This window comes from Triticum aestivum, chromosome 1A, assembly GCF_018294505.1.
Source record: "Triticum aestivum cultivar Chinese Spring chromosome 1A, IWGSC CS RefSeq v2.1, whole genome shotgun sequence".
Classification (NCBI taxonomy): Eukaryota; Viridiplantae; Streptophyta; class Magnoliopsida; order Poales; family Poaceae; genus Triticum; species Triticum aestivum.
In genome coordinates, this window is record NC_057794.1 from 4692716 (window position 1) to 4706182 (window position 13467).

Sequence of the window (13467 nt, forward strand, 5' to 3'; positions counted from 1 at the left end):
CTCTGCCACGTGGCGCGTCCTGGTATCTCCTGGGCTTATATATGCCGACGGCTTTGCCGTAGGCATAATTTTTTTTATTTTCTCTGTTTTCTTTTTTTTTTCCAATTCATTTGACAGCATTTCAAAGCAGAATAATATAGAATTATGCAGAAATATGACAGTTTATCATCTAAACATACTCAAGTTCATCAACATCATATAAACATACTCAAGTTCATCATCATCATCTAAAGATCATCACCGGCGAAAGTTCATGAACATAAAACTAGTGCAATACATGGAACATAATAAAAGTAGCAACATGAAAGGCATGGCACGATGGCCACATGCACGGAATCATCATGACATCAAAGAAGACCACCTCCGCCAAAAGCACCACCACCAAGACCACCTCTGCCAAAAGCACCACCGCTAAGACCACCTCCGCCAAAACCGCCACTGCGACCACCATCACTCTGGAAGATCGGAGTGACTGGGGTCGACGGAGCAGGAGTCGAGCCACCGGTCCCCTACATGTTTGAGAGAAGATTCTAATGGTAAATATGATATGATAGTGTTGAATGAACAAGAACTAGTTTGTCAGTAGTTAGGCAAATGTACTAACCGGAGTATCACTGCCTAGTGCCACCCATTCATCGAATGTGGGCACGTGTGGGGGTTCTCCCGCAGGTGGTGGTGGGGGTCCCATTTGTGGTGGATCCGTGCGGTTACTCCAAGACGCCAACATAGCCTGGATGTTAGTTAAACAAGCAAACTAGAAGGTCAGAAGGAATGAAAGTGCAAAAATTTAGCTTGGTTTTAAGAGGGCAAAACTAACCGCCATCATCTGACGGTTGTAATCATCATTTGCCTTCACTCGTTGCAAGTACTCTCGCACCTCGAGATTCCTATGCTCGACAAAGGCCTTATATGCCTACATAATTTAGGTTGTTTCTAAGTGAGCAATGCTGAAAATGAACTGAGAATGCTAGAGAGAAAAATATAAAGGGGAAGTACTTACAGCATGCTGGCGGGCTAAGGGAGTCTGTGAACGCCCCGTACTCTCTAACTGGCTCGGGTTGGTAGACCGAAGCCATGTGTACGAGATCGAAGGAGTTATCAAGCCATCGAAACACGGATACCGGCCATGTGACTTCCCCTGGATGGCCACCACCGCCATGTCGTCGATCTGAGACTGGGCGACCTCAGGAACAGGAACATCCGGATGCAACTTCTGATAGTGCTGAGTGTAAGACTCCAGGTGCTCCTCGGTCTTGCCGTAGTACTGGCTCTCGCCCTCCTTGGGATGACTCCGCTCGCGGGCCAACTTTCACGAGTCAATGTCTAAGAGCGGCCTCTTCAACTTCTCCTCCTGCAACGTCAAACAGAAGTTAGCCATACATAAGAACATGACGGTAAATAAGAACGAAAATGCGTCATGCATATAGATATACCTTCATGGCCTTGAAGCCCCAGTGGTTCCTGTTTCCTTGGCCGTGTGTCCCGTCTTTTCCACGGTTAGCCCGGGCCTTGATGCTCTTGGCAGCAAACTCTGCATCGTCGCCGAGCCACCTATCCACCAAACTCGCCCATCCGTCATTCCTTCCATAGCACCAACAAGGAACAACCTATGCATTATGGCACCGGGAGGGAGATTGAGTGGAATAACAAATACGGGCCAGCAGCTGTATGGATTAGACGACATACCATATGGATTGAACCCATCACCTGTTATAGCAATTCTGACATTCCCAGCCTCGGCTGCTTCCTCCAGGTACTCTATATCGAATGACTTCCATGCTTCACCTTCTGATGGATGTATAATTTTTTTTGGATTGTACCTTTTCCCTTCCTTGTGCCACTTCATCATTTTGGCAGACTCCTCGGTGACGAAAAGGCGCTGCAGTCTTTTTATAAAATCAAGATACCGAAGAACCTTCACAGGGATTTTTAGCTGCTGCTTCTGACCATGCTTATCGACCACCTCAATATACCAAGAGGAACCGCACTTCCTACAATACTTGTCATCCGCATACTCATGCCTAAACAAAAGGCAATTCTTTGGACAAACATGTATTTTCTCATAGTCCATGGAGAGCGCCTTCATGATTTTCTTTGTAGCGTACATGGTTTTCGGCAGTTCATGGCCCTCAGGCACGCTGTTAGCCCATACTCCCAGAAATGCTTCGAAGCAACCTCATAGACAGCTTGGCACCCTCATAGATAGGTTTCTTTGACGAGGCCAAGATTTCCAGGAAGGCCTTTGTGGTTTCCTCCGGCTCCTCCGGTTCATTGGCTAATGTGACGGAGGTGTCGGCTGTGCAGCAAAGACATCATCTAGCATGTCTCTAACCCCATGGTCCTCATAACCAGCGACGCGTTGTCGTATCACATCCTCTCTACCACGGTCCCGCTGGGCAAATTTATCGCCATATTGAAGTTGGGCATAAATCCATGTGTGCGAAGGTGCTTAGTCATCTCACTCTTATCTCTGCGGATACGTCTCTTACATTTGGCACACGGGCATTCTGGCACCACCCTCATTGGACTACGGAATATCTCTTTCAAAAACACATTAGTTTTCTCGACCCACTCTGTTGTTACTTGATTCCCTCGAAAAAACCCACTATACATCCACTGATTATCTGCCATATCTGCTTTATTGGAAGCCACACAACAAAATTAAGGATTCATTTAAATTACTAACATCAATATTTTATTTTTTACAAGCTTGGCGAGAAACGACATTTAATCCACCTACATCTCTAATCGGTAAAGATGGGTCCTAATCCCACCCGAGAATGTGTAGATTCAGTATGTTGTCCATGCTCTACCCCATTCCAAGACAAAATTTCAGCAGCACCTCCCCGCTGTTCTCCAAATACACGTCTCAGCAAAACGCCGAGAGAATGTGCATCCGGAGAACAACAGGGAGGCGCCGCCGAAATCCTGTCTCGGAACGGGGTAGAGCATGAACAACGTACCTAATCTACACATCCTCGGGCTGTCCGTGGAAAGCGCTGGACAATCCGAAAGTGCTGCGGTGATAAATATGCAATTGAATGCATATTTATCGATGCAACCCTTTCGGACGGGAGACGTAGGTTACGCGACTTGATGTGAAAATTTAATCTAGTGACATGGAAAAAAAAAGTGGGCGAGGTCATGGAATTGTTGCTCACCCTCCGATGTAGTCGATCAAAGGAGAGGGACGATCGTGGACCAACACCTCCAACATCGACGATCACTCCACAAAGATGGAACACCACAAATCCTGTTAATTACACCGAGTGAAAAAAAATTAGGTCATCACCTCACATTAAGCATTGACACAACATTATGAATGAACATGAAACAACATGTCAAATTGTAAAAAAAGCTTCATTAAGTATTTTAGAAACCAAGTGCCTCGAATTGCTTCCATCTAACACTAACTTGACCAAACACAAAACTTACTAATATCCATCAATTCATCCATATTTTAAACTAAGTGTTTACAAAATGAAAAACTTGACCAATATCCATCAATCTATACATGCACATATTCAAAAACTTGACCAATATCATCTATCCATATTTTAAACTAAGTTTCCAAATTCACAAACTTGACCAATATATCCATTAATGCATCCATCTATCACAAACTTCACCATCAATCTGTACATGCATATATCCATTCATCACTACATATCCATCTATGCAAAAAAAAAACAGTAACAAAATGCAAAAAATTGAAAAAAAAATCTCACCTTAGCCGCCGGTGCAGCGGGCAGCAGGGAGGCCGGGGGGAAGCTGCCGGGGAAGGGTGGACGGGGCCGGCCGGGGCGTAGCAGGGCGTCGGCGGAGGGGCGCCTCTTAGCTCCGGCACCCCCTAGCACGGGGTCGGGGCAGGACACAGGGAGGGCGCAGGGTCAGGGGTGGTGGACGGCGCCGGCGAGAGGTGGCGGGGGGACGGGGTGGTGGTGGGGTGAGGGGGCGGAGAGGGGGGTAGTCGCGGCGGCGCGGAGACGAGGTGGCGACGGCGTGGCGGCAGTGGCGCGAGAAGGGACGGGGATGTAGGCAGGGAGGGGGAAGGGGCGAGGTAAGGGGAGTGGCGCAGGTGGAGCGGCGGCAGGCGGCGGGGAGCGAGGCGGGCGACGGGGAGCGTCGGCGGCGGCGCGGGTCGGTCTCTGGCGGCGGCGCGGGTTGGGCTCTAGGGTCGGGGAGGAATGAGTGGTGGAGGGGCGACCGTGGATGGATAAGGGCAACTATGCCGACGGCTAAGCCGTCGGCATATCTAGCGATGCCACGTGGCACCTATGCCAACGGCTTAGGCGTAGGCATAGTTATTTTTTTATTTTTTTAATGTTTTTAATAGTTTATATTTTTTCTTCTTTATGTTTTTCTATTTCATATATATTTTTTCATGTTTTTTATAGTTATATTTTTCCTTTTTCATGTTTTTTATGTTTTAACGTCCATGAGGGAGGCCACGTCCCGGAGACGCGTGCCACCTCTTCGGACATGCCACAACACCAACCCGCATGTATGAGGGGCCGGTGCGACACTCCGGTGGCATTGCTACCCTCCCAGGGCCCCCGTCCCGCCTAACCATGGAGCGGTTGACCACGAGATCTAGCCCTTTGACTTTCCACGTACGGGCTTTGAACAATGGATCTCTCCACCCGGTTGTGTCAGGTCAGCTCAGAGGGACACCTGGAAGCAACATCCGGGCCAAACTGACAGCTACATCCCCTCCGTGTAGACCCGACGCGTCCGTTTCCCCCCTCCAGGTGCCGGCGGCGGTCGGGCTTTGACTTTGCATGGACGGGCTTTGACCAGTGGACCTCTCCACCCGGTTGTGTTAGGTCAGCCCATAGGAACACTTTGGAGCAACATCCGGGCCAGACCCACAGCAAGATCCCCTCCGTGTAGACCCGACGCGTCCGTTTCCCCCATCCAGGTGCCGGCGGTGGCGCCGTCCATGAGGGGCGCCAAACCCCGGAGACGCGTGCCACCTCTTCGGACATGCCACCGCACCACCCCGCATGTATGAGGGGCCGGTGCGACGCTCCGTGGCATTGCTACCCCCCCAGGGCCCCCGTCCCGCCTAACCCTGGAGCGGTTGACCACGATATCTAGCCCTTTGACTTCCCACGGATGGGCTTTGAACAATGGACCTCTCCACGCGGTTGTGTCAGGTCAGCACAAAGGGACACCTGGGAGCAACATCCGGGCCAAACCCACAGCTACATCCCCTCCGTGTAGACCCGACGCGTCCGTTTCCCCCCTCCAGGTGCCGGCGGCGGTGCCGTCCGTGAGGGGGGCCACGTCCCGGAGACGCGTGCCGCCTCTTCCGACATGCCACAACACCACCCCGCATGTATGAGGGGCCGGTGCGACGCTTCGGTGGCATTGCTACCCTCCCAGGGCCCCCGTCCCACACCTAACCCTGGAGCGGTTGACCACGAGATCTAGCACTTTGACTTTCCATGGACGGGCTTTGACCAGTGGACCTCTCCACCCGGTTGTGTCAGGTCAGCACAGAGGGACACCTGGGAGCAACATCCGGGTCAAACCCACATCTACATCCCCTCCGTGTAGACCCAACGCTTCTGTTTCCCCCCTCTAGGTGCTGGCGGCAGTGCCGTCCGTGAGGGGGCCACGTCATCGAGACGCGTGCCGCCTCTGCAGACATGCCATAACACCACCCCGCATGTATGAGGGGCCGGTGCGACGCTCCGGTGGCATTGCTACCCGCCAAGGCCCTCGTCCTTCCTAATCGTGGAGCAGTTGACCACGAGATCTAGTCTTTTGACATTCCACGGACGGGCTTTGACAAGTGGACCTCTCCACCCGGTTGTGTCAAGTCAGCCCAGAGGGACACCTGGGAGCAACATCCGGGCCAAACCCACAGCTACATCTCCTCCGTGTAGACCCGACGCGTCTATTTCCCTCCTCCAGGTGCCGGCGGCGGTGCCGTCCATGAGGGGGGCCACCACTAGTAGAAAACAGGGCTTTGGTCCAGGCCGGGTCAGCCCATTAGTCCCGGTTCAGTCCAGAACTAGGACCAATGTGGGCATTGGTCCCGGTTCGTGAGCCTAGGGGGCCGGCCGGGCCACGTGGGCCATTGGTCCCGGTTCATCTGGACCTTTTGGTCCCGGTTGGTGGGATGAACCGGGACCAATGGGCCTCGCTCCTGGCCCACCACCATTGGTCCCGGTTCGTGGCTTGAACCGGGACCAAAGGCTCCCCTTTAGTACCGGCTCATGTCACCAACCGGGACCAATGAGGTGCCTATATATACCCCTCGCTCGCGAGCAGAGCACCCATTGCTCTGTTTTTCTCTGGCCGAGGGGGAGAGGGCTTTGTGGTGCTCTAGCTCACCTCCTATGCACATGAGGTGTTCGATGGAATGCCCAAGCCACACTACTTAAGCTTTCTCCTCTCGAAGCTCGACCTCCAAGCTCCATTTTCCTCAAGATTTGTCTAGATTTAGCGGTCCGTCACGCCCCGTCCCCGTCTTCACCGCCGTCGATCACCCGCGCCGATCTCATCACCGACACCACCGTGGTGAGCCTCTTGTTCTTATCTTCTTTCTGAAAGGAAAAATATTCTTACTTGTATGTTTAGATAGATACTTGTATCATTTTCTTACATTTATTATTGCATCTTATATAGTGCGATGGTTTTGGTATCCGCCCCCGTCGGCCCTCGTCCTGTCTATGATTCGGATGTGGTATGTATATTATCTTTATAACTATTGGTTCATTTATTGTTTATGAAAATTATGCCGACCAACGTGACATAGATTTTATTTATCTAGGATGTATGTGAATCGGAAATGCCAACCGACCCTATTGTCGAGAGGTTAAATTTAGTTGAAGAAGAAAACAATTTGTTGAAGGAAAAAATAAAAAAAATTGAGGAGGAGAAGATGATATTGGAGTTGCATGTTGCGGATGTCGTCGATGATCACAAGATCAAGATGGATGCAATGCGCTTGAAGATTAGAAAGATTAGAAAATATGCCATTCATACCGAGGCTTGGTATCATTATGCCGTTGGATCAATTGTTACCTTGGTTGCGATTATGATCGCATTTGTTTTCGCATTGAAATGTTTTACATAGTTTCAATGTATGGTTTAATTAATTAGATGCTCTGGAGAGCTATATGTTGTTAGATGAGAACTATGTATGCACTTTGGTTTTAATGTGATGATGAACTTCTATTAATTTGGACACTTAATTATATATAATGCACGCAGATGAACCGGCAATGGATGTACGGTGACAGACACACCCGCGAGTACATTAAGGGCGTGCATGAGTTTCTCGATGCGGCTGAGGCAAACAAGCAGAATGGTTTTATGTGTTGTCCATGCACTGAATGTGGGAATACGAGGTCTTACTCTAACCGGAAAATCCTTCACTCCCACCTGCTTTACAAGGTTTCATGCCACACTATAATGTTTGGACGAGGCACGGAGAAATAGGGGTTATGATGGAAGACGGCGAAGAAGAAGACTACGATGACAACTATGTGCCCCCTGAATACGGTGATGCTGCAACGGGGGGAGCTGGTGAAGATCAAGAGGAACCAGACGATGTGCCCAATGATGCTGCAACGGGTGAAGCTGCTGAAGATCAAGAGGAACCAGACGATGTGCCCGATGATGATGATCTCCGCCGGGTCATTGTCGATGCAAGGACGCAATGCGAAAGTCAAAAGGAGAAGCTGAAGTTCGATCGCATGTTAGAGGATCACAAAAAAGGGTTATACCCCAATTGCGAAGATGGCAACACAAAGCTCGGTACCGTACTGGAATTGCTGCAGTGGAAGGCAGAGAATGCTGTGGCTGACAAAGGATTTGAGAAGCTACTGAAAATATTGAAGAAGAAGCTTCCAAAGGATAACGAATTGCCCGACAGTACATACGCAGCAAAGAAGGTCGTATGCCCTCTAGGATTGGAGGTGGAGAAGATACATGCATGCCCTAATGACTGCATCCTCTACCGCGGTGCATACAAGGATCTGAACGCATGCCCGGTATGCGGTGCATTGCGGTATAAGATCAGACGAGATGACCCTGGTGATGTTGACGGCGAGCCCCCCAGGAAGAGGGTTCCTGTGAAGGTGATGTGGTTTGCTCCTATAATACCACGGTTGAAATGTCTGTTCAGAAACGAAGAGCATGCCAAGTTGATGCGATGGCACAGTGAGAACCGAAAGAAAGATGGGAAGTTGAGAGCACCCGCTGACGGGTCGCAGTGGAGAAAAATCGAGAGAAAGTACTGGGATGAGTTTGCAAAGCACCCAAGGAATGTATGGTTTACTTTAAGCGCGGATGGCATTAATCCTTTCGGGGAGCAGAGCAGCAATCACAGCACTTGGCCCATGACTCTATGTATGTATAACCTTCCTCCTTGGATATGCATGAAGCGGAAGTTCATTATGACCCAGTTCTCATCCAAGGCCCTAAGCAACCCGGCAATGAAATTGATGTGCACCTAAGGCCATTAGTTGAAGAACTTTTACAGCTGTGGAATGAAAACGGTGTACGTACGTGGGATGAGCACAGACAGGAGGAATTTAACCTTAAGGCGTTGCTGTTCGTGACCATCAACGATTGGCCCGCTCTCAGTAACCTTTCAGGACAGACAAACAAAGGATACCACGCATGCACGCACTGTTTAGATGACACTGAAAGTATATACCTGGACAAATGCAGGAAGAATGTGTACCTGGGCCATCGTCGATTTCTTTCGACCAACCATCAATGTCGAAAGAAAGGCAAGCATTTCAAAGGCGAGGCATATCACCGGAAGAAGCCTGCCATGCGCACCGGTGATCACGTGCTTGCTATGGTCAATGATTTACACTACGTAATCTTTGGAAAGGGTCCCAGTGGACTAGCTGTTCCGTATGACGCTGAGGGACACGCACCCATGTGGAAGAAGAAATCTATTATTTGGGACCTACCCTACTGGAAAGACCTAGAGGTCCGCTCCTCAATCGACATGATGCACATGATGAAGAACCTTTGCGTGAACTTGCTAGGCTTCTTGGGAGTGTATGGGAAGACAAAAGATACACCTGAGGCACGGGAGGACCTGCAACGTTTGCACGAAAAAGACGGCATGCCTCCGAAGCAGTATAAAGGTCTTTCTAGCTACGCTCTTACGAAAGAAGAGAAAGAAATCTTCTTTGAATGCCTGCTCAGTATGAAGGTCACGACTGGCTTCTCGTCGAATATAAAGGGAATAATAAATATGCCAAAGAAAAAGTTTCAGAACCTAAAGTCTCATGACTGCCACGTGATTATGACGCAACTGCTTCCGGTTGCATTGAGGGGGCTTCTACCGGAAAACGTCCGATTAGCCATTGTGAAGCTATGTGCATTCCTCAATGCAATCTCTCAGAAGGTGATCGATCCAGAAATCGTACCAAGGCTAAGGAGTGATGTGGCGCAATGTCTTGTCAGTTTCGAGCTGGTGTTCCCACCATCCTTCTTCAATATCATGACGCACGTCCTAGTTCATCTAGTCGACGAGATTGTCATCCTGGGGCCCGTATTTCTACACAATATGTTCCCCTTTGAGAGGTTCATGGGAGTCCTAAAGAAATATGTCCGTAACCGCGCTAGGCCAGAAGGAAGCATCTCCATGGGCCATCAAACAGAGGATGTTATCGGGTTTTGTGTTGACTTCATTCCTGGCCTTAAGAAGATAGGTCTCCCTAAATCGCGGTATGAGGGGAGACTGACTGGAAAAGGCACTCTTGGAAGAGACTCAATAATATGCAGGGACGGATATTCTTGGTCTCAAGCACACTACACAGTTCTACAGAACTCTACCTTGGTGACCCCGTATGTCGATGAACACAAGAACAGTCTGCGCTCCAAACACCCGGAGCAGTGCGACGACTGGATTACATGTGAACACATCAGGACTTTCAGCAGTTGGTTGGAAACACGTCTCAGAGGTGACAACACTATTTGTGATGAGTTGTACTTGTTGTCCAGGGGACCATCTTTGACTGTATTGATTTACAAAGGATACGAGATAAATGGGAATACATTTTACACGATCGCCCAAGATCAAAAGAGCACCAACCAAAACAGCGGTGTCCACTTTGATGCAGCAACCGAGAGCGGAAAGGACACATATTATGGTTACATAGTGGACATATGGGAACTTGACTACAGACCTGATTTTAAGGTCCCTTTGTTTAAGTGCAAATGGGTCAATCTATTAGGCGGCGGGGTACAGGTAGACCCACAGTACGGAATGACAACAGTGGATCTGAAAAATCTTGGGTACACTGACGAACCATTCGTCCCAGCTAATGATGTGGCACAGGTTATCTATGTGAAGGACATGTCTACCAAACCAAGAAAAAGAAAAGATAAGGAAGCGAATACATCATACGATGAGCCAAAGCGCCACATAGTTCTTTCAGGAAAAAGGGACATCTTGGGAGTGGACGGCAAGACAGACATGTCTGAAGATTATGAAAAGTTTCATGAAATTCCTCCCTTCAATGTCAAGGCTGACCAAAGCATCCTGATAAACAATGAAGATTATCCATGGTTACGGCGCAATAAGCAAATGACACAAGCGAAGAAAAAGTGAAGACTTTCTCCCGCAACTATTATGATGATACCATGCCAACTTTGTAACACACGAACATGCTACCATTGTCTGTTTTGTACATGCACATGCTATGTGGGTGAAATTATGATACCATCCCAACTTTCAACTTTTTCAGAGTTCATTTAAAGTGATTGTCCATTTTGTACACGAAGTGCATCAAGTTTTCTCTATAAGCGCATCTATTCTCATTTTTTTAGTAAGTTAATCACACACTTGTGATTTCAACAATTTTCAAAGAATTCAAATTTTAACTATTCAAATTTGAAAACTAATGGCACTAACAGAAAGTTTATAATTTTTCTAAAACTAATGGCACTAACAGAAAGTTTATAATTTTGCTAACCTAAAAGCAAACAGAATTAAAAATTAAAGCAAAAAACAAAATAAAATAAATAATGCAAAAAACAAATCAAAAAAACAGGAAAAAACTATTTTTATAGTAAAGTTAATCACAAAATAAAATAAATAAAGCAACAAAGAAAACAAAAAAACTAAAAAAGTGTTTCCAAATTTGAAAACTAATGGCACTAACAGAAAGTTTATAATTTTTCTAAAACTAATGGCAATAACAGAAAGTTTATAATTTTGCTAACCTCAAAGCAAACAGAATTAAAAACTAAAGCAAAAAACAAAAGAAAATAAATAATGCAAAAAACAAATCAAAAAAACAGGAAAAAACTATTTTTATAGTAAAGTTAATCACAAAATAAAATAAATAAAGCAACAAAGAAAACAAAAAAACTAAAAAAGTGTTTTCAAATTTGAAAACTAATGGCATTAACAAAAAGTTTATAATTTTTCTAAAACTAAAAGCATAAAGAATTAAAAAATAAAGTAAAAAACAAAAGAAAAAATAAATAAAGCAACAAAAAAAACAAAAAAATGCCACCTACTGGGCCACCACGGCCTGAATACGACTAGAAACCCTACCATGGGCCAGGATTCAGGCCCGCAGTAGGCCCAGTAGGCCCACAGGCATTGCAGTGCCAGATTAGGCCCAAAAGCCTGCAGTTGAGAGGAGCTCGGGAGGGTGGGCGCAGCAGCGCTTATAAACCACTCCCGAGCCCTCTCAACTAGCGAGGTGGGAGTAAACTTTTGGGCGCGAGGCAGCACAAGGCCATTGGTCCTGGTTGGTGGCACCAACCGGGACTAAAGGGGGCATTGGTCACGGTTCGTGGCACCAACCGGGACCAATGCCCCTCTTTAGTCCCGGTTGGTGCCACTAACCGGGACCATAGGCCTCTGCTTCCCGCCCTTTCGGCTGCTGAAAAGAGGCCTTTGGTCCCGGTTGGTGGCACCAACCGGGACTAAAGGTGGCATTGGTCTCGGTTGGTGCCACGAACCGGGACCATTGCTCTAGGTATATAAGCAGGACTTAGGAAACTTTTAGTTTTTGATCGACCATTTGCCCCCGACGCCGCCAGGCTGTCCGTGCTCGCCGTCGCCGTCGCCCCGCGCCCCTGCCCCGTGCTCGCCATCGCCGCCCGCTCCTCGTCGCCGTCGCCCTGCCCCTGCCCCGTCCCGCCCCCGCGCGCCGGCGCCCTCGCCGCCCCCGCCGTCGCCTCGAGCTCCCCTGCTCGCGCGCGCCGCCGCGCGCCCTGAGCCCCTGCCACGGACTCGCTGTCGCCGCCCGCCCCTGCCCCGACGCGCGCTGCCCTGGCCCGCCCCTGTCACCGTCGCCCGCGCCCCTGCCACGACGCGCGCCGCTCCGGCCCGCCCTCGCCGTCGCCTGCGCCCCTGCCACGACGCGCGCCGCTCCGGCCCGCCCTCGCCGTCGCCTGCGCCCCTGCCCGCCTCCTCAGCTTGGTCCGGCCGCCGGCGCCCTCCCTTTGCAATTTTTTTCCATATATATGCTTGTTATATATATATATATGCTTGTTTTTTATATATACATATGCTTGTTTATATATATATATATATATATATATGTAATGATTTTTTTATAGAATATGATGTTTTTTTCATAGATGATCACATATATGATGTATGCATGAATGTGGATGAAATATGATGTTTTTTTGTTCATAGAACATGATGTTTTTTTAATTCACATATTTTTTTGTTCATGAGAGAGGCGGGGATGTTGAGGGATCATAGATGTATTTTTCAGAATTTTCTATCGTGCATAGACGGATTTTAGACCACGGGAGCACCCCCTCTCTATCGTTGCAAAATTTGCTAAGTGATATTAAGAAGGAAGGAAAAGAAGTATAGGAAAGAAAGAAAATAAGAAGAGGAAAGAAAGAAGAAGAGGAGAGGAAGAAGAGGAGAAATGAATAAGTAGAAGAAAAAAGAAGAGGAGAAGAAGAAAGGAATAGTGGAGAAGAAGAGAAAATAGAATATATTCTATTTTCTCTTCTTCTCCACTATTCCTTTCTTCTTCTCCTCTTTTTTTTCTTCGATCTTCTCCTCTAGCTATTCCTTTCTTCTTCTCCTCTTTTTCTTCTTCTTCTTCTTCTTCTTCTTCTTCTTCTTCTTCTTCTTCTTCTTCTTCTTCTTCTTCTTCTTCTTCTTCTTCTTCTTCTTCTTCTTCTTCTTCTTCTTCTTCTTCTTCTTCTTCTTCTTCTTCTTCTTCTTCTTCTTCTTCTTCTTCTTCTTCTTCTTCTTCTTCTTCTTCTTCTTCTTCTTCTTAATTTTTATCAGGAACGAGGGTGTCGAGGATCTCCGAGGGGTCGAGGGTCGGGAACTAGGGTAGAGGGTCGAGGGTCGTTAAGGGGTCAAGGGTCGAGGGTTTCAGGGTCGAGGGTTCGAGGGTTCTATAGGGTCGAGGGATCGAGGGTCGAGGGTTCCAGGGTCATCTAGGGGTCGAGGGTTCCAGGGTTGTCGAGGGTTCGAGGGGTCGAGGATCGCCG